Source organism: Pinus tabuliformis, chromosome 8, assembly GCF_031772625.1.
Source record: "Pinus tabuliformis cultivar Carrire ecotype Pingquan chromosome 8, CPIR1, whole genome shotgun sequence".
Lineage (NCBI taxonomy): Eukaryota > Viridiplantae > Streptophyta > Pinopsida > Pinales > Pinaceae > Pinus > Pinus tabuliformis.
This window is the reverse complement of record NC_142294.1, coordinates 1,187,257,482-1,187,283,626: the sequence shown is the minus strand read 5'-3', so window position 1 is coordinate 1,187,283,626 and position 26,145 is coordinate 1,187,257,482.

Here is a 26,145-nt window from a genome sequence, read left to right as displayed (position 1 = left end):
GCCATGGATTTCCATGGCCTTCACCATTACGGTAGATATCAAGGGTAAACTCGCATAGATGCAGGGGCTCTACATGCTAAGGCAGGGATTTGATCCTCACAAAGAGGCATCGGAAGAGCGCATGCAACAAATCCAGCAAACCGTAGAACAGTGTGTTGCGGACCTCCGAGTAGTGCAGGACCAGTTGGAGGGACTCCACGCCAAGATTGCCACACCAACTGAGTGACTCAAGGATGAGTCAAGATGTTTGTGTTGGGGGCTTGTTGGGCACCGAATCCCCCCATAAAATGTTTTGGGGCTCAAAGCCTAGGATTTGGTCAAATGTATTATAAGACTTTGCGAATTGCGAGAGCAGAGCACGAGGTATAGGTTGAGTCATAGGGTTGTCTGCCTTAAGTTTTGTAATGTAATGTAATGTCATGTCATCCTACCCATGGTCCATGAACCATGGGATTGAATAAATAGAGCGAGGATCTAAGTTGTAAAGATAGCGAAGGAAAAGGAGATACATGAATACAAATGGTTCGAGCATAGAGTAAGAGTCTAAGTGTATCGGGTCATAGTAGTAGGAAGAGGCTCTACAGCTGAGTGTGCAAAGGCCTAGTAGAGTTTACAGTTGAGTGCCCAGACCCCGTAGCTGAGTGCGCAGGGCGGTGTCGAGTCTGTAACACTGAATGAAGAATAATAAAGATAAGTTGATTCCAATTTCTGTGCATCTGCTTGTAAATTGTGTTCTATACATTTATATTGTTTTGTTTATCACGCGCACTTATACGATTGCTGGTTATATTGTTAATTATCACTAGACTTACATAGATAAGTTAAGTAATCGGGTAATAACACGGACCGCGCCGCGAGTAGGCTTGTGCGAAGGCAGCATCACTACTTGTGAAGGACTAATAGATGCACACAGTAACGTGCGCACAGGATCTGTTGGGCAGTGGATCCCCCCATAGCGGGTTTTTTGGGCTTGTAGCCTGAATTTTGGTCAAATGTAATGTAAGACCCCACTAAATGCAGGTGCAGAGCGTGAGAGTCTAAGGTTGTCCGCCCTAAAATATTGTAATTTAATATAGAATGTGTCGAGTTACCCATGGTCCGCAAACCATGGGAATGTATAAATAGAGCGAGGCTCTAAGTGTAGAGGTCAGTTCTTTTTTTAGAGTTCTGATCTGAAGGAATATGTTTTTGGGATAAGGATTTCGTTCTAAGTCTGTAAGTCTGAGTCTTGAGTTGTAGTAGTAAGGAGAGGCTCTGTAGCTATGTGCGGAGAGGCCTGGTAGAGTCTGCAGCTATGTGCGCGGACCCCTGCAGCTAAGTGCAAAGGGCGGAGTTGGGATTGTAACTGAACAAAAGTTTAATAAAAGATAAGTTGATTCTGAAATATTGTGTATCTGCTCGTAGATCTATGTGTTTATGCTTCGGTTATATTTTTATGCATCTCTTTACAGTTTATGGTTGCGCACACTTGTTATGAATCTTGAATGATTGATTCGAATACTGGGCCCACAAAATTAAGTCAGATCTATACTAATAACACAGTAAGGACAAGGGATCTAGACAACACCTCATCACACTCTTTATAGAGCTACATGAAGATTAGATGACTGCACGGAGTAGAGCAAGCACGCAGCATCAGTTCGCGAACTTCCCAGCCTTCATCAAGAGATCCCTAGGGTGCGGAAACCTAGTTCCAACACCCTCCATACTGTCTCGGGTGAGACCTCAGTCCATGCTCTACGGACTATTGTTGAAAGGGCTAGTCGTTTCAGGATTTGTTTGGCTCAATCAATTCTAAACTTGGGTCAGGCCCCAACAAGCCAACAAATGGTGCTGTTACTGGGACTGGGATCTGCCTAAGGGATGTCTAATGTCAGAACACTGGAATCCTACAAAGAAGGAAATTGAAGATTGGTTGGATCAGAAGCTTCACGAGTTCATGACATAGGAAAATAGAACTCCATAGATATCTGAAAAAAGGTGGCTAGATCGCTATGTATATATGGAAATCCATGAGATATTCTTCGTGTCCTTCTCTTCTGAACTATACGATTGGATCGGGAGGCTAGCCGACAGCTAGGGAAGGTACAAGCTCGATCAACCGATAGTGTGGACTTCGGAGCTAGTGCGCAGACTAGAGGCATCAGGAGATAACATCGTGTGGGTCGTGGACAATTGGCTTGACTGGATAATAGGGGGATTTATCACTGAGTTCGCGACAGAGATGGCCATGAGCTATAGCGAAGCAGAACGAGGTTTTCTCAAGGGACCGTGAGGTAGGTAAATCAAATCCCCGAATACCTAGATTAATATGTTGTTATGTGAAAATCGGGTTATGCGAATACATTGATGGTTGGAATGACGTGGAGTAGAAAGATCTACAAAGCTATCGAAGGATTAGGAAATAGTCCCTTGATTTCACTTTCATGAGAGAGCGAGGAAGAGCATGCACGGGTTTCTCCGAGAAGTGTGGTCAGTTTGATAAGGCAACGCATTCCATAGTTATCACCTCCGCATACCCCATCACCCACTTCACCTACTTCACCTCCATCTTCACCCACCCCACCTCCACCACCCCCTCGATTCAACATGGAGAGCACGATCAAGCTACCCATATTCAGAGGAGTAGGTAATGAGGATCCGGACTAGTTCTGGTTCGTGGTAAGATTAGTGTGGGAAGCACAAGGGGTTATGGACAAAAACATTAAGAAGGCCACATTGGTGAGCACGCTACAGGATCGCGCGCTGACATGGTACATAAAGCACTCGAATGGTCACCCAAATGCAGGAATAGCAGAGATCCAAAATAAGCTGAATAGAGAATTTAACCGATCGAAATCAAAGACACGATCAATCATTGGATTTAAACAAATCACAATGCTTCCAAGCGAGACCCCCTGGGATATGGATCAGAGGCTGAAGAGTATGATCCACGAGGCTAATATGATGCTAACAGATGCACAACACCGTGTGTGGATTGTGGCGTCTTTGACACCACACTTGAGGATGACGCTATCACAGCGGAAGCTTTCAACCCAGGCCGAAGCATTGGAAATGGCGATGAGGTTGCATGAAACACCGATACAGGATCTGGGTTTGGGAGTTCAACAGATCCACACACACCTTCAAAATCTCTAGCTGGAAATGCAGAGCTTGAAGCAAGATAGGGAACCTCGGCCTGAGGCATGCGAAGAAGTGTGGTGCATAAAATGCAAAGGCCAGGGCCATGACAAAGACCATTGCCCAGTATTCGCGAACTACTTGGTAGGAAGGGGTCCAATGTCATTGAAACTAGAAGCACAGGTAGGACCAAGTGCAGTGCCCATGCTATGGTGTGTGATCTGTCAGATAGGAGGAAAGCACGTGACAGATAATTGTCATCTATTGTAGAAGTATACACATGCTCTGCAGCAATTTTTTTTGTAATTTTTGTAGATCAGTGGGCCACGACAAGCGTACTTGTCAGAGCTACGAGTTAATGATGGAGTGGACCCCAACCTATAGAATTCAAACAGAAATGCGAGGCCTCGATCCATCTGTAGGGATGACACGCACTAGATTCCAGGGCCGAGGTCAAGGACGAGGAGGAATGGGACCAGGAAGGGGCTGTGGACAATTAATTTGTTATAATTGCGGAGGACTGGGGCACTACGCTCATGATTGTACCAACCCAACAAGAATATATTGTTCGTAATGTGATCAGTTTGATCATGAAAGGGTAGATTTTCCTACGTTGATCACGAAGATGCGTGAGAAAGGAGTGCTTTAGCCTACCCAACTTGAAATATTCAAATGATGAGGTCTGAACCATGCGAAGAGGACCCAAATGTGAATATGGTGCTTAGAAGCAACACAACCACGGGGGATGGTAAGGGGAAGCAGCCTGAGGAAGATACATGGGTTCGTAAGGCTTTTACAAAGGAACTTGAGTTTGACTTGGAATGCACAAAGGAAACATTTATGGAAGCTAAGAAGAGCTTCGCGGAGGCCTCTACTTCAGGTAGTAAGGATCAGCTAGAGCCAGGAATGGATCCTTCTATGCTAAATACCTTTACAGAGACATGCATGATATTGATGCGTGACAATAGGGTGGTTAAAGGACTACAGGAATTGATAACTAGGTGTGCAGGGTCACAGGAACCACGCGTAGTCCAGAAATTGGGAAAGAATGTATTGTGCACTGGAAGGGAAATGAGATTGACAGAGCAGATTTGTGAGTATGAAATGAATCAGGTAATCATAAACCTGGGTTCGGACGTGAATGTGTTACGAAAGTAGGCATGGGAACGCATGGGCAAGCTTGCATTGCAGTGGTCCCCTATTAAATTATGGATGGTGAACCAAAAAAAGATCTTGCCCATTGGGAGGTTGCAACAAATAACAATTGATATCGAAGGCGCGAGCATGTAGACAAACTTTGAGGTGATAGATATTGTTGATGATAGCAACTCTTACCTCACGTTGCTAGGAATAGACTAGGCTACTGATATGAATGGAGTCATCAACCTGAAAATGCGGAAGATGATATTTGAGAAAAATTCCCTTCGCGTAGTAGTTCTGCTAGATCCAGCCGAAGGAGCGTGCTACACTGAACCTGTGCGCAATGATGACAACGACAATGAGATGGATTGAATTTACCAGATAACAGTGCAAGACTAGGATCGGGTGAACCTGACTACAGATGGGAGAATCTCATGGGAGCATGATAGTTCCTATACTTCGGTTTCAGATGAAGAGATAGAAAGCTGGCAGAACTGGTTGCACAAAGTGACAACACTAAATTGCAACATGATGATTAGATCATTGCGATGCATGATGACCGAAGCAAGGGAACTGCCAATATATGATGGGGTAACAAGAATGGAGGAATTCTTAGACAAATTTCAAACTGTAGTACCAGAACAATAGCGATATGGTGCACTAGAATGGGAGCTGTGCGCGACACCTGCATGATGGTGGAGTACACATCAGAAGACTATGGGGAACTGGCGCGAATGTAGAAGACGGATGCGCTTATGGTTTGGAATTCCATAGCTTCGAATGCGAGATGAGCAGCTAGGACACAACAGTTTGCATGCCCACCTGTGTCAATGGGCGCAGACATGTGCTATGTAAGCACGTCGCAGACTAAGGATCAAAAATCAAAACTTGACGCGAAAATAGTAAAAGTGACAAAAATTCCATGTCAAAGCATTCACAAAGCTATGCAGGATCATGAACAGAGTCTACCCGATGGGAAAAACTGATTGGGACCTGCGTGTGCCAGCGGTCTGATGGTCCTATAGGGCCATGTGCAAGAACCTGAGTGCGGAAATGGTTCCGAAGACGATGAGCAGAGTCAAGGCCATAGCTTTGGGAAAGAATCCTCGCACAATCACTCCCATAATTGTGACACCACGCAAGGACCAGAGCGAAGAGATTATGTAGCCGCACGGGGACAAAAATATGCAGATTCAAGAAGCCATTCAGTGAGGGAACCTTGACGTTCACAAACTCAAAGAGTATCGGGTACGAATGAAGCAGGAAAGCATATTAATGGATGAGGATATCAGAAAACTAGAAACCTAAATCTTGCAAGCATTACGCATTGACAAAAGGACAGGGCCACGTATGGGCAACCCTACCACCACACTAGAAGATTGTCACCGAGAGGTTTTGGCCATACTACCATGGTTGCGATCGCACCTTATCAGGCAAAGCAACCAAGGAAGCGCACCGCATAAGGAATAATGTGAGGCACTGATTGGCGCAAGGGTCACTAAGGGGGGCCCGCAGACCGAGCCGAAAGGTGACTTGAAGCCTCGCACCAATAGTGCGATCACCTGACTATCTGTAGGAAGCACAATCTCAGTGCTCCAAGTAGTTGAAAGAGAGCGTGGGACTATAAAAGAGTCTGTATGGGAGTTGCGTGACCCAGAAGTTGTGGGTAGGATCAGTATGATGCATAGATCACGTTCGTGCAAACGGACTGCGCTGCTGTGTGGATAGGTTGGAAGTGACCTTTGGTGTCACTATTCATGACAAGATGAATCCAGCAGGCCTATAAATCCCAGATGGTCATCCACCAAACAACCCTTGGCATATTGAGAATTCAATTATTGGGTATGGAATTTACAGCTTTAGAGGCTTTGAAAGCAATTTCAGTATTTGAAGCATTAGCGAAAGAGACGCAGGACCTTCTGAGTAGAGTAGTGTCGACCACCAAAGAAGCCACACTGGGCCCTATGTCACCGACGGGGATGCGCCAAAAATTCCAAAATCGCCTTGAACACTGAGGCCCAAAAAGGATCCCCAGGTAGCAGGACCAGTCTACATGTCTCCGTGAAATCCGCGGTTCGACAAACTGTCGAAGGAAGAAAAGGGAAAAATAGTTAATATTGAGAGCAATGATGACGAGGAGGATCCTCAAACCTTTGTAGAAGTGATGGAACCAGATGAAGAGATGGAAGAAGACATCCAACCAGTACACGCCACAACAAAATTGCCCAAGTATGTCCCTCCATAGAAAGGGAGGGTAAAGATACCTAAAGATTTGGATGTTGTTCAAAGCACACTCCACACCCCATTCCTCCACGCGGGAGTTCTGTTTGAAGGTTCAGTTGTGGGCCGCATACCCAATATGAAGTTTGAAGACTAGGACCTCGTAGATAGCAAGAAGTTCCCTCATTTAAAAACTAGCCAGCTAATGGAACAAAGCACAGAGGGGGTAGTTACAACACTGCGGCCACAGAAATGGTTGTGCGGGGTGGAGGAGGCCGGGCTACTCCACCTCGTATCGATAGCACACTTTCATATGGCACCAATCACAATATTTGTCACCAGGAAACTTCTTTTCTTGGTGCATGATGGGTACTCATGGCTGTAGGAGCCCATTCCCATCGTAGCGGAGCTTATTCATAGGATTTCTCGACTTCCCTATATGAGAAGGGACCCCACGAAAATAGCTGGTACAAGTGGAGAATTGGCGATTGCATAGGCCACGAAAAAGAAATATAAGTTGGAGAAAAAGCAGAGGGGCTACGTTATTACTAGCATTCAGGACAAAGGGGTCCGTGTCACTACCTAGTTGTTGGCAGGAAAGGTGATGAGAAAATGTCGTTGCAATGAGGTACTAACAATGGTCATCGCACCGGCTGAGCAATGCATAAAGGGGTACGGTTCAACTGGGTGCAGTTCCTTTGCGAGGAGTTCTTGAAGAACTACAGGGAGGCCCAGGAGCAGGGTAAGACCTTTCACTATGTGTGGTTGCTCTTATCCATCCTGTTGGTTACATAAGGATTGCCTGAGGATAGTCAGTTTCCTCCTATTGACTAGGACTGGCCAGAGGCAGCAAAATACGCATCACTATGGGCAACAAAGGATGCCACGCGAATCTGAGAAATCGAGATCTTCTGGGTACTAATGGAGGCAAGCATACGACTATGGATTAACAAAAGGCCATGCCTATCCCCCTCGGTATATGACAACCTGCGGAGCTTTGCAGACTTTAAAGAAGATATGCACAATGTGTATATTAGTGCGTGGAAGGATTCGGAGCAGAAGTGGACCACACTCCCCTTCATCACAATAGATGACGTTTTTTTCGCGGTGCTCAACACATGGCCATCGGAATGGTGCACATAATATTTGGTCGTGCACGATGAGATGGAGATTCAAAAATAGAAGGCTGCTAGCACAACAGAAGCAGAACGAATAGCTAGCTGAAGAAGTACGGGCTTCTTGAGAGGAAACAAAGGTCGCTATGAAAATGTAGCAGCAGGAGGGGCCACTCTGACACAAGAAGAAAGGTGCCGGGACATGACCACAGGGCGTGGGACAGATGATACAACAGAAGGCGTGCACCCAAGCACCACCTCTACACAATTGAAACAACAGCACGGGACAGAACGAACAGGGCCACGGAAGAAGACCAAGGCTTCCAAGTTCGATGGGGAGCCTATTACACTAACCGAGGGTGACCTATATGACATCAGTGACACAGTTCGCAAAGTCACCAGGGAAGCGCTCCAGGAAGCAATGATGAAGCAGCAGAATGTCTTGGGAGTGATCAAGGCACAACCCCAAGTTATTTAGGTGCGCCCCCCATAGCAGGGAATGGTAGCCATCTATAGGGCTATGGGCACATAAGCAATCGAGTAGTTGCTATGGGCCAAAATGGCGAATACCGCCTTGATGCCAGAAGGAGCGCTGACAGCAGACAACATGGAGGACAGAACCGCGGTAGGCTGACTCAAGGGACTTGGCCTAAACTTGGCTACCCTTCCACGAGAGATATTATACCAGTTGCAGGATGGAGCGACGACAGAATTCCGTGCTCGAGAAGGACACGCAATACAGATGCTCAATGAAAAGTGAATCAACATCAAGCAACTGAGCCTCCAACGTGACAAAGTGGTAGCACAAACTCAGCAGTTGGAGCAAATCATTGAGGAAGCACATCGTTGCATCCCAGAGCTAGAGATTGCAACAGACTTACCTATAGGCATACGAATCCATAAATTGGCCAGTGGATTCCGAGAGGCAAATGAGGAAGCCACGAGGATCTAGCTAGACCTCAACCTACATATCGTGATGTTGCGGCTGAAGGCGCAGCCCTCTACACCATCGGAAGTCAAAGAGCAGTGGAACTATGCCATTCAATCGGGATTGGAAGCAATAGAGCGTGCCATACAGGATTTCATAGGCTTGTTAGATCAGTCACTCTTCACACTCACTTCACTATAGGAAGACCCAATGCTATAGCAGTTAGATACAGAAGCGTGGGAGTTAGAGTAGGCCTATGAAAATGTCTGGGGGACCGCACAGACGGTCACCCTTACACAGCAAACAAGTGCACGCCACACGGCAGAAAGAAGCAATGTGTAAAGAACGCATCCAGCCTTGGCTCGAGGAAGAATTCAAGGTCACCGCCAAGATCGAGGGAAAGCTAGCATACATGCAAGGCATATATGCACTCAGACAAGGAATTTCACCTGACAATGAAGCATCAAAGATACGCGCACAACATGTATAACGGAAAGCAAAAGAATGTGCAGCAGACATAAGTGAAGGCCAGAGGTTGCTAGATGAACTTCGCGCAAATATCACCGCACCAGCCGAGTGACTCGGGACAAGTCACGATGATTGTGATGGGGGCCTATTGGGTAGCGGATCCCCCCATAACGGGTTTTTGGGGCTTGTAGCCCAAATTTTGGTCAAATGTAATGTAAAACCCCACAAAAAGCGGGCGCGGAGCACGAGAGTATAGGGTTGTCCACCCTAAAATATTGTAATTTAATATAGAATGTGTCAGCTTACCCATGGTCCGCAGACCAAGGGAATGTATAGATAGAGCGAGGCTCTAAGTGTAGAGGTCAGTTTTTTTTGGAGAGTTCTGATGTGAAGGAATATGGTTTTGGGATAAGGATTTTGTTCTAAGTCTGTAAGTTCGAGTCTTGAGTTGTAGTAGTAAGGAGAGGCTCTTCAAATGTGAGCATAGAGGCCTGGTAGAGTCCGCAACTGTGTGCGTGGACCCCTGCAACTGAGTGCACAGGGCAGAGTTGGGATTGTAACTGAATAGAGGTTTAATAAAAGATAAGTTGATTCTGAAATATTGTGTATTTGTTCGTAGATCTGTGTGTTTATTCTTTTGTTATATTTTTATGCATCTCCTTACAGTTTATGGTTTCGCGCACTTTTTATGAATGTTCAATGATTGACGCAAATATTGGGCCCACAAAATTAATTCAGATCTATAATAATAACATAGTAAGGACAAGGGATCTATACAGCACCTCTTCGCGCTCTTTACAGAGCTACGTGAAGATTAAATAGCTGCGCGGAGTAGTGCAAGCATGTAGGATTGGTTCACGAACTTCCCAACCTTCATCAAGAAATCCCTAGGGTGCGAAAACCTAGTTCCAACACACTCCCATACTACCTCGGGTGAGAGCTCAATCCGCGCTCCGTGGACTGTTGCCGAAATGGCTAGTAGTTTCGAGATTTGTTTGTCTCAATCACTTCTGAACCTAGCTCAGGCCCCAACAAGCCAATAGGTTCAAACCACAGACCACCAGAGCTCATCAGACATCCCCAGGGTGTGGAAACCTGGTTCTAGTACCCTCCCATACTACTTCAGGTGAGACTCAGTCCGTGCTCCGCGGACTGTTGCCGAAAGGGCCAGTAGTACTGGGATTTGTTTGGATAAATCACCTCTAAACCTAGGTCAGGCCCATACAAGCCAACACTAAACTACTCAGAGGGGGTTTTATAATAACGTGAGAGCTATCATCTTGCTCGATGGGAATAAGAGAAATGTTCTCATGCACCTCAGGAACAGGAGGATTTCCCTCTAGTTCATTCAAAATTAACAAAATTAGAAGAACCTTAGCAGTATGGGGTTCACTCTCTACTGGAAAGGTACCTTAACTAAAGGTGGAGTCAAGTCTACTGGTTTCTCAACCAATGGTTGGTCAAGAATGGACTCACGATACTCACTTTCAGAGAGAGCGGGGTTGACCAAAGATGACTTTTGATCAATCACTAGATTAACTATTGAAGGATCAGGGGAAAGCTTTCGATAACCAGTCGAAAGATGAGGTTGAGAAGGTATAAGGTTTTGCAACCCTTTGGAAGCTTCATCCATAAGAGGACAAAGGTGAATGTGATGATTACCTTCACACAACTTACAAGGAAATTTGACTTTTCCCTTTTTCCCATGGGATTTACTAGTTAAAGGTTTATCACTAGCATGATCGCCAAAGTGTTATAGACATATTTGGGCACATAAACCCCAACTTATATGTCGATGTATTAGGGATCATTCAACCCCTAAAAGAGTTGTTTCATACCCTAAAGGAACATAATCATCTGAATACATCGTTCCCCAAAAGTTCCATCTAAGAAACCATCTAGAAATTGCCTAAACTGAACCATACGGACTGCTCCACTGGCAAAGTGCGATGCATACTAACTGCTCCACTGCCAGGGTGTGATGCATACTATTTAGGCCTTCTATAGGGTGTGATGGGTGAGGATGGACAAATGTCCGGTACAGTTTGCTAAGTGGATCCTCATGGAATCTTCTAGAAACTTCTCCTATGCCACTTGCCTCTCTAAATTCACCCAAGGATGAATAAGGGATCTTAAACCTTTAGTTACCCCTTCTCTTGTGGAACCAATTGTAACAAGTGGAATGACACTAATTAAACCCCATCGATGACTCACACCCTTGCACACATCTATAAATGGATCCCTCATCCAAGAGATCCAAAGGCTGAAATGTTGTGAATTGCAAGTAAGCGTTGATAGTTTGTAATTGAGGAAAGAGCATTGTATTGTTGGAGTGATCTTGCTATTTCATGAGGTGAAGAAGGATTGAAGCTGGGAGGATGATGCTAGATCAGACAACTGGGTTGTAATTCTCCCTTTTATTAATAAAGCTCTTCAAGTTTTCTTCCATATGATTGTGCAATTGTGAATGTTATCATTTGTGAATGCTATCATTTTTCCATTATATATCTGATTATGTAATGTTTATGTTGTAATAGATCATGATGCTTTGACGGTTCTTTGTTGCTGTACTTGTGCAGGTACTCTCCAAGCATGTTAAGTACGGGGAGGAGTTGCAGGCTCTGTCAAAGGGGAGAGAGATCAATAGAGGGATCAAGCAGAAGTTCCAGGTTGGTTCCATTATCTTTCTCTTATCTGTTACACATAGAAGAAATCATTGAATTGCTTTAAACTATTGTTTCTAGGGTAGCTGCCAAACCTAGAGGGCTAGCATTCTTTAGGAATACTAGTTTTCCCAGAAACAAATTGCTGAGTCCGCTGGGGAATGATTAGATGTTTGTTTTGTTGTTATTGTTTGTTTTATGTTCAATTTGATAAACTATAGACAGAGCTTGAAGTTAGCCAGGTAGCTTTCGAACTGCTCTTGCTTTGCAATTGCATAGTAGATGAATGTTGCTTCAGTCAATCTCTTGTTTAGTTTATGAATTAAACATTTGACTTACAAGCACATCTAGATTCCCTTTTGGTAGCTTAGTAACCTCTCAAGACACTCCATCATACTTTTCTCTTCACTGTTCATCAAAACCCACCTTAACTCATTGAAAAAACCTCCAAATTTGAGCCAAAACCCATTTCAATTGCGCTCCCTGGACCATCGCACTGTCTCCCACTGTGACTCAGTATGCATAGCACCTCTCTAGAGCAGTAAGTGCAATGCATCTCATATTCTGTGAAGCCTAGGTGCGATGATTAACTGAACTCTTTTTCCATGTAGAAATTGAGGGTTTTGACCTTGTTTTCAATTTTGTTTGGTTGTTTTGCTGTATATGAACAGTGCCTCTTTATTGAAGCTTACTTGTATCACTTAGATAAGCTTCAATTACATTAGGATTAGTGAATGTTTTTTGTGCATTTTTTTTTCATTTACAATCCTTTGTCGAAAAGTTTTTTAAATCGATTTGTCACTTTGGTACAAAAAGTGTCGTAATTGTCGTTTTGTGTTGAAAAGAGAAGTGTCGTGAATTCTTCCTTCCCTTGATAATCGATTGAAATTTTTCTTCATGCATTTGATTTGATTTTTTATATCCGAAGTGTCGAAAGAATTTCTATTCAAAATTGAAAAGTTTCATGGAGTCTTCCTTTCTCTTTTGAAGAAGAAATTGTCGAAAATTTCATTTTGAGTGAAATATTTCCGATCTTTGAAGCATTTAGTTTTCCTTTTTTGGCATTTTTCACATTAAGAAGAACGAAAAAAATACATGCATTTGCATTTAGCATATTTTTTGATTTGTGTGTGAAAATAATATTTAGGAAAATGCACTAGTGTGTGCTCTTTGCTCTTTGTTTAAAAGCACTGTTATCTTCTTTCCCTAGTAGCTAGGATTTTCATTGTTCAAATAAACAATGATTGTTTATCATTGTAGATTGCATCTTAGGAATTTCAGATCATCATCACGTGGTGAACCATTGAAAGGAAAACTCTAAACAAGATCAACTTTAAAATGAACTTCAATGAACCTAACAATGGTTTGGAACTTAACGCAACATATCTAGAGGTCTAGGCTAGTGACATGTTCCGATGTCATTAAAACTAGTGACTATCATTTTCATTGAAGGTTGGGTGATTCCTCCTCCTTGATACGACAAGTTCTATCACAGACTTGTACTCCCTATACTGTCGTGTATATATTGGGAGACCACAATAGGCTTAAATCCTTTATCCATAGGAAATTGAGTCTGCCGCCTTATTGATTGCAATGCATTGAACACAACATTCAGGAAGATTGAATACCATACATAAGTCCTTGGTAATTTCTTTTTAATTTATCATCATGGTGTATATTTTAGTTTTGTAGTTGGTTTGGTAATCCCTCTGTCTAGATATTCCAGAGTAGTCGCTTTCATTCCTTTTTGACTCTTTAGAATAAAAGGTCCATCTAAGCACTTGTCCATTCAGGCTCATTAAAAATCGAAGGAGACTAGAATCATATTTAGCTTCTTCTTGACTCTTAAAAACTGAAAAAGTAAAGTTGTGTCCAAGTGTCATTAAAATTAATTGAATTCGAAATAACATACCTGTTCCTTAGTTGATCTTAGGTTGAGACATATGGCGATGAATCCGGAGTCCACTAATCAAGGACTCCCTTTTGAGGGGAATCCTAGTCCTTTTCCTTCTTGGGGAAATATTGGTGCTCCTTATATGGCTACATTGTCCCTTCCAAGACTTACCATTAGCCTACCAATATGGTTGTTCTCAAATTTTGTGGTGAAAAATGTCGTGATTTCTCCGCAATCGAGTATACCTCTAGTTGAACCTGAAATTAACCCTTTGCCTTCTTCCTCGTTTGTTTCTCCCTCCCCTTCTTTCTCTTCGCTTGGTGAAAGTAGTGATACTAGTAACCAGGTGGCTGAGAAGAAGAAGAAAGGGAAGGAGAAGAAGGAGAAGCCAATTCAGCAAGGGGGAAACCAAGCAACCATTGCTTTGAATGCATCATCTAATGAAAATTCATCCATTAAAATTCCCAAAGATAAATATCCATGCATAATTTGTGTCGTAGACCATTTTCATTGAGATTGTCCTTGCTTTCCTCAGATCTTGAAAGAATGGTCTTCCCGTTCACACCATCCCATGTCATGAACCTCTAGAGATCATGTTGATAACACACCATCAACTAGTGATAGTAAAGTTCATGGACGAAAGGGAAAAGTCTGGACTCCATGTAGGTTATGTGAAGATAATCATTCCCTTCACCTTTGTCCCTTTTTGGATGAAGCCAAAAGAGTGTTGGATAACTGTCCTGCTTCACCGCAACGACTTCCATCTGGTTACATGAAACTCCCCCTAAGTCCTTCACTAGTTGAAAAACTGATTGACTTAAATCAACTGTCGGTCGAAACCACTCTCTCTAAAAGTGAATCTTATGAGTCTTTACCCGACCAAAGTCAACAGGTCGAGGTAACAATTGACCCAATTTCACCTTTAGCTAATCGTACCTTTCCTGAAGAGAGTGAAAATGATACCGTTCAAGTTCTTTTTGTTACTTCGGATTCTAATGAGCTTGGGGGCAATCCACTTGTACCTTCAAGATAGGAGGAAAATCCTCCAGTTCTCATAACTCAAGGAGGTAATTCTCCCATTTCTTCGGTACCCCCTCCAAGTAGTCTAGTCACTTCCTATGATTGGGATCGACTAGCAAGATCCTGCCTTCCTTCCTATGTACCTTTCCAGATCATAGTACAAGTTTGTAAAATGATTGTGTGTAGCACTATTATAGATGAAGGTGCACCAGTGAGTATCCTTTCCTCAACTGCTTGGAAAGTGCTTGGTTCACCACCGCTTATACCTGTTACACAGAATTTGTTAGGCTTTAACAAAGGAACCAGTCAATGGGATCCTTCCTAAGTTACCTATTACTTTGGGTAGGAAAACCATTTATCTAAATGTGATGGTAGTCCCGGGACCGTTAGATTACAATTTACTTCTTGGGCATGACTATGTTTATAACATGGAAGCTATTGTTTCAACACTCTTCCGAGTGATGCGTTTCCCGCATGAAGGCAAGATTTTCACCATTGACCAACTTTCATTCCCCAGTCCAAGCTTAGCTCCAAGTCAATCATCATCCCTAAATAGTCCATTTACATCAACGGTATCACTTGAACCTTCATTCCATCCACCTGATAGCCATGAGTAGTCGGGTGAATGTAATGAAGCTTGGGGGGCATGCACCTAATGGTAAAGATAAGTTTCCCTGTAGCTCTATCACACCATTCACCTTTGTCTATTCTGGACGAAACCAAGAAGGTGTTGGATAACCGTCTTGCTTCACTGCAGTGATTTTCCATCTGGTTATAGGAGACTCTCCTTTTCATCATGCTGGGGGCATGCAAACCATTTTTCAAGCATAGTTTTGTCATTTCAAGCTTGTGTAAAAATGAAACTGAATTCAAGCATAGTTTTTTCGTTTCAAGCTTGTGTAAAAATGAAACTGAATTCAAGCATAGTTTTGTCATTTCAAGCTTGTGTAAAAATAAAACTGAAGTCAAACATAGTTTTGTCATTTCGAGCTTGTGTAAAAATGAAATTGACTTCAAGCATAGTTTTGTCGTTTCAGGCTTGTGTAAAAATGAAACCGAATTCAAGCAAAGTTTTTCGTTTCAAGCTTGTGTAAAAATGAAACTGAATTCAAGCATAGTTTTGCTTTTTCGAGCTTTTGTAAAAATGAAACTAACTTCAAGCATAGTTTGGTCATTTCGAGCTTGTGTAAAAATGAAATTGACTCCAAGCATAGTTTGTTCGTTTCGAGCTTGTGAAAACATGAAACCAAATCCAAGCATAGTTCCCCCATGGTTCAATCTTGTCTAAAAATGAACCCATTCTCAATAATTAACCTTTGTGATTTCCATTCTATCAGCCTTTTAAGCCTTGGTTGTGTACATCCCATCACCACCATCCCTTTGGCCGATCATACGCTCTCACTTGGTTGTTTTACCCTTTTTGAGGAACAGTTACAATGAGTGGTCTTATTAGCCAGCCTCTTCATAGAATTCAACATGTTTTGAGAAGTTCCAACATCATCGGAACCAGTTGCTACCCGAGACACCACTCATTCCTCAATATAGAGTCCTATTTAAACCCTTTTCAGACTCGTTAAATATGAAAATATTGTCGAGTGCTTGTCTTTTTCAGCTCGTTAAAGTGATTGGAAAAGTCATCCCTTTTGTATTATTTTATCCTTTTTTAGACTTGATGGATTATTCTACGAAAAAGAAATAGAGTCCTCTTTAAACCCTTTTCAGACTTGTTAAATATGAAAAGATTGTAGAGCGCTTGTCATTTTCAACTCATTAAAGTGAGTGGAAATGTCATCCCTCGAGTCTTCTCTAAGCCTTTTTCAGACTCGTTAAACATGAAAAGATTGTAGAGTGCTTGTCATTTTCAGCTCATTAAAGTGATTGGAAATGTCATCCCTCCTATATTATTTTATCCTTTTTTGGACCTGAGGGATTCATTTGCAAAAAAGAACTTACAGATTTTTCTTTCATCCCTTTCAAACTCTCTAAACATGAAAAGGACAGAGTTATCCTTGTCGTTAAACTTGTTAAAACAAAAGAAAAAAACTTGTCCATTCTAGACGAGACTGAGTTTCGCTGTTGCTAGACTCGTTAAAACATCAAATAACAACAGGTTTGCATGAAGGGCGAATTATAGAACAAGCATATGTTATCCTCCTCAAGCTTGAAAAAAATAAAGAGGTACTGGTCAACAATGACTAGGGAAAAAGGGGAAAAAGCTTGAATAATTTATGGTAGCAGGTCACTCTTGAACATGACACTTTCATTTCATCACCATTATTGAGTTAGGTTGGGTTATTCTATTCACCATCCATCTCACCATTGGTCTTTCATACCATCCATCTTTTGTTGTTAACACTACCAATTCATCTTAGTGTCTCCGACATGTTCAAGAGAAGTCATTCAATCGAGAAATCACAATCTAGTTAATGTCTCATCCACTACAATACCTGCAACCTTCATTTTTTCATGACTGCCATTCCTGAACCTTGTGTCGTCAGTTCAATTTTTCACCTCCAAAAATCATTTGATTCATTTCGTGTCGTAGATGTGGGATGCATAAAGGCCCTCCTATGACGAGTCACTTCTTGTTGATATCAGCTCATTATCTAAGAAGTTGACTTAGAAACAACCCTTTCAGTGCTTTGAAGCTTGCATACATTAATGGCAAGTTTCTCACTTCCAGTGACAGGTTTACATCAATGGCCTTCAACTGAAATATTTTGCATGGTGTTCGAAATTGGATCATATATTCACACCACGTGAATTTTACTGTAGTACCTTGAGGGTCATTATCATTATCGGTGATTCCTCTCGCATCTATTAATAGCTTACATCATTGGCTGGTAATCAGGTGGTGTCTTTCCATGTTCGACTCTAGAACATCTTTTCACATAGATTGACTTGTACATCGAGCGAAGATTAAAAGAATTTGAAGACCCTGAATCTAGTTTCATCCATCCATGCTGCAATATATTCAGGGATATAAAAACATCAAATGTACAAAGTCTTGTCATAGATGGTCATCCTAACCATGGATGATGACTCTATATCTAAAGAATCACCAGTCTGTATCTGTAGACGACTATCTGATATATGTACATGAAATGAAATTTATAAAGTTGAGCATGGGAATGCCTCCCTCAGCTAGATCATGGAAATCATATTATGATAATGTATTGTACTATAACTGATGCAGGTCACCTTCCAGTTCGAAACTTCGGATCCTCATGATAAAGCATTTCACCCGACATGAATATTTCTGACCTCATGCTTTAGGGGGAAACTGTTATAGACATATTTGGGCACATCAACCCCAACTTATATGTCGATGCATTAGGGCTCATTCAACCCCTAAAATAGTTGTTTCATACCCTAAAGGAACATAATCATCTGAATACATCATTCCCCAAAAGTTCCATCTGAGAAACCATCTAGAAATTGCCTAAACTGAACCATACTGACTGCTCCACTGGCAAAGTGCGATGCATACTGACTGCTCCACTACTAGCGTGTGATGCATATTATTTAGGACTTCTATAGGGTGTGATGGGTGAGGATGGACAAATGTTTGGGACAGTTTGCTAAGTGGATTCTCATGGAATCTTCTAGAAACTTCTCTTGTGCCACTTGCCTCTCTGAATTCGCCCAAGGATGAATAAGGGATCTTAAACCTTCAGTTATCCCTTCTCTTGTGGAACCAATTATAACAAGTGGAATGACACTAATCAAACCCCATGGATGACTCACACCCTTGCACACATCTATAAATGGATCCCTCATCCAAGAGATCCAAAGGCTGAAATGTTGTGAATTGCAAGTAAGTGTTGATAGTTTGTAATTGAGGAAAGAGCATTGTATTGTTGGAGTGATCTTGCTATTTCATGAGGTGAAGAAGGATTGAAGCTGGGAGGATGATGCTGGATCAGACAACTGGGTTGTAATTCTCCCTTTTATTAATAAAGCTCTTCAAGTTTTCTTCCATATGATTGTGCAATTGTGAATGTTATCATTTGTCCATTATATATCTGATTCTATAATGTTGTAATAGATCATGATGCTTTGACGGTTCTTTGTTGCTGTACTTGTGCAGGTACTCTCCAAGCGTGTTAAGTACAGGGAGGAGTTGCGGGTTCTGTCAAACAGAAGAGAGATCAAGTGAGGGATCAAGCAGAAGTTCCAGGTTGGTTCCATTATCTTTCTCTTATCTGTTACACATAGAAGAAATCATTGAATTGCTTTAAACTGTTGTTTCTAGGGTAGTTGCCAAACCTAGAGGGCTAGCATTCTTTAGGAATACTAGTTTCCTAGAAACATAGAGGCTAATGACAAAGGTCAATGTGAACCTACATACCACACTTCTAAGACCTTGGGAATACCAAGACATGTCTGAAGAAGGTGGTCACCCTTACATAACATGCAAGGGAATTTTATTTTCTAGGGCTGGTTGGAATATTTTTCTTCATCAGTTACATCCGTAGAAATGGCTGCTTGGTTTCCCCCTTGCTTATTTTTCTTCTTCTTCTTCGGCCTCTTCTTATTCTTCTTAACTTCCTGGTTACTAGAATCTAGACTCTCACCAAGTGAAGAGGAAGAACAGGGTGAAGAAATAGGCGAATAAGGAAAAGGATCAACTTTAGGATGAACATGAAGTTGATGTTGTTCAGGTGGAGGAGAACTTGGTTGAAAAGTATTTTGGACACTCGAAACCATCAAGGTCGAAAATAACCAAACTGATAGACCAATGGTCAATACAGGAAGGGACAACGTCACCATATAGGGAGCACCAGTATTTCCAAAAGAAGGAAAAGGACTAGGATTCCCACCAAAGGGGTTTCTTTGACTAGTAGACTCAGGAAATGTTGCCATTGGTATCAACCTAAGATCTACTAATGTGTATTTCCAAAGGAAGGATGTTGTTCTACAGTCAATTAATTTTAGAATTTGAAAAAAAACTTTTCCATTTCATGTTTAAAGAGTCGAGAAAAGGATGAAATTGTGACTCTAGTCACTTTCGTTGGTTTACCAAGCTTGAAAGGACAAGTGCTCGATGATATTTTCAAATTTAAGGAGTCAGAAAAGATCGAAATGACTGCTTAGGTGAATCTAGGTAAAAGGCGTACAAAGTAACTGTGAACTACAATATACACCTTAGCAAATTAATTTACCATGGACTTGACATACAACGTAGCAGACTCGGCTTCATATGGATAAAGGTTTTCAACCTATGGGGTTCTCCCTTTATATACATGACAGTACGGGGAGCACAAGTCTGTGCTAGCACTGTCTAATGCCAAAGCGAACAACAACTGCTAAGTTTTAAAGATGCTAGAACACGTCTCTAACCTGGACCACTAAATATGAGCGTTAATGTTTGAAATGCTCCTTATATTAATTGATAGATTTTAAAGTTGATCTTGGAATTATGTTCCAATTTCAAGGCCTTAACGATGTTATCTGAACACCTAAGATGCAGCTATATGAGAAAAAGAAAACTTTTCATTCAATGAAAGCTAGACTAATCAAGGGAATAAATTTCAATCAATAATGCATAAATCAAAATACATCATGTAAAAATGCCTTCCACTAAGTTTCATTGTCATCTTCCAAATGAAAAATGTGAAAACGAAATCTAATCTTTTATTTCACTAAATGTAATGCCAAACGAAAAAATTATTTCCACTTTTCACTATCCTAACTACAACTTTTCGAAAGAAAAATGGTTTTACTTTACTAATATGCATTTATATGAATTATGCTATTCTTTTTGTTTTCAATGATTTGATGCACCCAAAATAGTTTTTTAGCTTTCAATCATTGAAGAATGTGATCTATTTTCAATGACGAATCTCAAAAAACAACTTTTCAATGCAATTAATCTAATGGATTTTCATGAAAAGTAAATTTTGAAATATAGGCTAAAACAAATGCAAAACGATGTTTTCAATGATTTCCACAGAAAACAACACTCAATCAATCAGCCAAAGAAGAATCTCAACGACACCAACAAGAAGCAAGTGATGACCAATTGACTAGAAACCCTAGAATTTAGTCAGATTTCACTTCAAAGCCAACAAGACAAATTTTGAAAATTAACAAGGAAATCAATCAGAACCTTGACAAATCCAAGCATATATGATGGGAAAATACCTTAGGGTCCAAGGCACACTGGATTCTTAGGAAGAAACCTCAAAAATTCTCACATTCAAGGATCATCACTAATTTATATACCCAAACCCATGATTATCGCTACTTTTCATAAGAAAGCCCGCAATGGCATCACTACTTTGTATAGAAAAAGTAATGATGATTTCAACACGACCAAAAAATTAAGAAAAAAATTTCATCACGACTGTAAAGGTAAAAATAGCGATCATCGTGACTCTAAAGGGTAAAAACCGCGATGCCATCACAACTGTAAAGGGTAAACCCGTGATGAGCGAGGACTATGGGAAAAAGTTAAAAATATTTGATGAAAAAATCTAGGCTTAGCACTCTAAGGCATAAATTAGTGATGGTATAAACCTAGACTAATGTAGACAAGCGAAAAATTGACAGTTGGTCAAACTAGTCAAAAGATGAGGGTGAAAGATTGGATGGAAAGGGTCATAGGCTCCCCAGCAAAGTCACCATTTTGTTCACAAATTTAATCCTCTCTGTGGACAAAGACGATCCCTCTAGCCCAATGAGTGTGTCTAGCAACTGAAGTGACAATCAGCTAGACATCTTCCTATATTATAATTGAAAAGTAGAACGAGAGAGATGACCTACCTCACTCTGATGCTATTCCTACTTCTTTCAGCTCTTATGCACCTGCACAAGTGATCAAGAGACAAAAAAGCATGCCAAAACCAATAGCAAATCCAATAATAACCTACTTATTTGATCAAGGAATGCCAAGCTAATACAGACATGAAAATATATATTTTGGGAAGATGAACCAACAGTTGTATATTATTTAAATAATAAAGGGAAGCTTACAACCATAGCCTTGATATTGAAAGGCTCTCCTTGAGTGGTAATCAAAGTCCAAGCCAAGAAACTCTGCAAACACTCCTTCTCCAAGTCTAATGAATAGCCTCTAAGCACAAGCTCAGCATAGGGGTGCAAATGGACATAGACCAACCATTTGGGAATGGGAGAGGAGGAATTTATAGGCTGGGAGAGGGATTTAGAAATCCTCCAAAGATAGGATTAATCCCATATCTCAAGGAGGTAGCTCATAGGGATAAGACAAAAAGATCAAGTTAAGAGGATTCAACCTTATCTATGCGAAACCACTTCCAACTCGCCACTCTGGAAGCTTCTAGATCACGAAGATTCTCATCTTGTTTCGTAAAATTACCTTTTTTGGATCATCATGTGTATGCAAGGGAACAAAGTGATGCCATCATGGATCAAACATGGTGCAACAGGTGACTATCACGATTTTGAGCTTCATAAGAGTGATGACCATCATTTTAGGGTTTTAAGAGCTATCTCTTCAGGGGAAAGCTCGAGACATTTTCCAAGCAAATTTAAAGGAGGGATCTGAACTGTATACATGGATGAGTATACTATATAATGGTCATGTTTTGAGCACTTTGGGGCATGTCACAGGGAAGTGCAGGAGGCGTGACAAAATACTGTTTAACATTCCCAAAGCACCAGATATAACATAATGTGCCAATTAGATCGAGATTTGTTAATCATCCTTTGTAGAATGATTTTTAGGGATTTATTCATGACTTCAACTTGCCCATTGGCTTGAGGATAATAAGGAGATGAATTCTCCTTCCGGAAACCCAACTTAAGAGCCAATTCAAACATCATATGGTTCTAGAAATGACTGTTATGGTCAATGACAATCTCTTTGGGAATACCAAACCGGGAAATGACTTGATTGAAGAGAAACAAGGTTGTTGTTTCACCATCGTTCTTGAAATTAGGTGTTTAAAATGCATTTTTTATTGTTTATAACATTCATTTTTCATTCAAGAATCTTTTGAAAATACTTAAAAAAAAGAGACAAAGCAAAAGGAAGGAGAAATAATGGTATATCAGAAGCCAATGGTTATATGAGTACTCGTATATATATATATATATATATATATATATATATATATATATATCGCAAAGCATAACTATATCAGATTGATAAAGAAAACATGTGTTAATGTGATTTTGAAAAACATTTTCAAAAGATACTTCAAGTATATCGGAAATTAAAATACAAAGGAAATGAAGAAATAGATCAAATTTTTAAAGAAAACCAGTGTTAAAACATTAACACTAGACCCGAAATAATATATGTTACATTTAAAAGTTCAGCGGGTCCGCAATGGGTATGAATGGTTGGCTCTGTGGACAAGCACCGATTGCGATTTGTGGTCGGGTTCTAGACCCGAAAAAATATATGTCATGTTTTATAACATCGGCGAGTCCAAAACAACATAGAACTCTTATATTATATGCATATGACCCTGTCAATTTCGATTTGCGATAAGGACAAGACCCAAACATATATATATCATATTTTAAAGTCCATCGAGTCTGACTTTATACATATATGTTGATAAACACCGATTGTGATTTATATGATCGGACCCGATATTTTCTGTGTTATATTTTATAATCCCTCGCATCCGTCATATTATGGGTTGTAATGATTTTATGTGATATTCGTATATATTTCGCTGACGTGGTTTTATATGAAGTTTTATTATAAATTATTATAATATAAGGCCGGACATTAAACATATATATATTATAATTAAAAGCTCTGGCAGGTCCGCAGGGCGTATTATAAGGCAATTTTTGGGTGGAGCAAAAGCGATATATGGTTTTAATGGAATCAACCCAATTCCACTCAACATTCAACACATAGTAGTCAGCTGGAGAGAGGAAACAACCCATTTTGGGTGGGTATTCTTCGGGCTTATGTCCCACCCGAAAACCTTTGTAGATCATCCAATGTGAAAGGCATATATCAATAGCAGGGATGAATTAGTGGGAAGTATACCTTGGGAATTGTTTTATTATATATTTTCTTTTTAAAAGATATATGCATAATTCCAAATATTTTCATAGTTATTGCAACCGCATGCATAAGTTAAGATTTACAGGGGTTTTCAGGCCGATTGTGATTTTCAATAGAAGTCAATAGCAGGCAAACTTGATAGGTTTATAAAGCAGGAGGATTAATTAGAAGTTCGTGTTAATTTCATTGTGTAGTGCAGAAAATCAAGGTTGGAGTTGAAGCTTAAGAGAAAGACAATCCGATATATTTCTTGGCATTTTGGCCAATCAGAATTCCCATGTAAGCCCAAGATTATACAAACTAAACACATTGCATTACAATGAAGGAGAATTAAGCATCATTAGAGCGTTTACAGAGGAATTCAGCAGCAAATGAATAGAGCAAGCCAACAGTTATCATCCCCTTCCAAATTCAGTTTTGTTCTTGCTATTTCATGTTTTTTGAGGTGTTTTACCCTCTGTAAATTCTGTGGTAGTTTTATTTCATATAGTTAGAAAGCAGTTAGATAGGTTTTAGAAATTAATAACTGTTCCACAATGAATAAAGAGTGGAAAATTTACTAAGAAAGGGTTGGAATTTTGGAGAACCCGGCCACTGTATTCATAATATCATCAATGATTAATGAAAGAAGTAGAAGTTTCCATGAGTTGTTACATATACTTTTGTAATTTTCTCTGTCATGTTTCATGCTATGTTTTCTTCTTTTTAAGTGTAGTAATGAAGCTGCAGGTTAAAATCCCTTAAAGAGTGCTCTTATACTTGAAGTCCTCACTTACCTTTCCAAGTTATATATAATAGTTTTTGTGAAAGACCAGCATATTGTCTATAATTTATTTCTCATTATCATAATTCCTCTAAGTTACAGATAGTAATTCCTGTGAAAAATCAACATATTGTCTTTAACTTCTCCTTCAAACTTTCCTCATTCATCATTTAGCAACAAATGGCATTCTGAGATGTTATGGTCATACATGTATTGAGAGTCTAAGGCCAAGTTTTCCAAGTCCTTCATTTGAGAACAAAATAAACAATAAGTGACAGTAAATAATATTTATTAATGTCTTAAGCATAATTTCCCTATAGCCAAGACATTGGTTTCTTAAGGAACAACAGTAAGCATAGCCTCGACCCACTTAGTAAAGTAGTCGATAGCTACGATGATATACTTATGATTTCCCGCTGAAGGCAAATTGCAAGTAGTAAAAGCAATACCCCACTTCGTGAATGGACCGACGGTAATCACAAGAAAGAGCAGAGGTGGATGCACGTGCATTTTCCGAATACAAAATTGACAAGGGTGGCATCTCTTGACCGCTTCAACACAATCCTTGAATATCAAGGGCCAAAAGTAGCCTACACACAAATTTTCTTGGGTTGTTTCAAGCCCAAATAGATGACCACAAGCTCCACTCTGGCAAATAATTTAGCACAGACTCAGCTTCTTGTAAGGTTAAACAATGTCTAAGGATTGAATCAACCCTACGACGATATAAAGTTTCACCTATAATAATATATCTTTTAGCCAAGTGACATAACTTTCTACATTCATCCTTCGAAAAAGTAAGAGGAAGCTTTGAAGTCTGGATATATATAATGATATCTCCATACCACGGATCTTGCGACGGAATAAGGAAAAGATGTTCATTAGCAAAAGATTCCTCATAAACTATTTCTTCCTCACAAGGAAACTCTGAGATCAATTTTGCAAATACAAAGGGTTTATTAGACTTGGCTAACATGAACTTGAGATTGAAATCTTGTAAAATGATAATCCATCTAATGGATTTTCCCCCAATCACTCGCCTACTGAGAACAAATTGAAATGGATTGACAGTGGCTAAGAGGAAAGTTTTTCTAAGCATAATATAATGTCTAAGTTGCTGGATAACATGGACAACTGGCAAGGATAATTTCTCAATTAGAGAATATCGCAGTTCAAGGCCCACTAAGCCTCGGCTCAGATAATATATTACGTGCTCAGTGAAAGCATCATCTTCCTGAACTAGAACCATACCAATAGTTGATTCTACTGTAGCGAGGTATAAAAGGAAGTCTCTGTTATAATGAGGTGGACTAAACAAAGGAGAAGAGGCTAATGCTTTTTTCAAAGCATCAAATGATTGTTGCACGAATTCATCCCATAGAAATGGGACCCCTTTCTTTAGCAGTCTCATATATTCTTTAGTAATCTCGGCATAATTAGTGATAAATATCCTTAAGAAATTGGCTTTTCCCTGAAGACTCAAAAGTTGATGAATAGTGGACGGGGAGGAAAATGAAGTTATGCCTCCACATTAAAGGGATCTACATGAATCCCTTTAGTAGAAATGATGAATCCCAACAACCGACTTGACATGTCGAAGAAAACAAACTTATTTAGATTCAATTGGATTTTGTATAAACGAAATTGTTCAAAAATTAATCGAAGATGCTTGTGATGATCAATCCTCTTTCTAGAATAAGCAGCTAAATCATCCCAGTAGGCTTCGATAATATCTTTGATATCATGGAAAGCATATGACATGGCCCATTGAAAGGTAGCTCCAAAATTATTAAAGAAA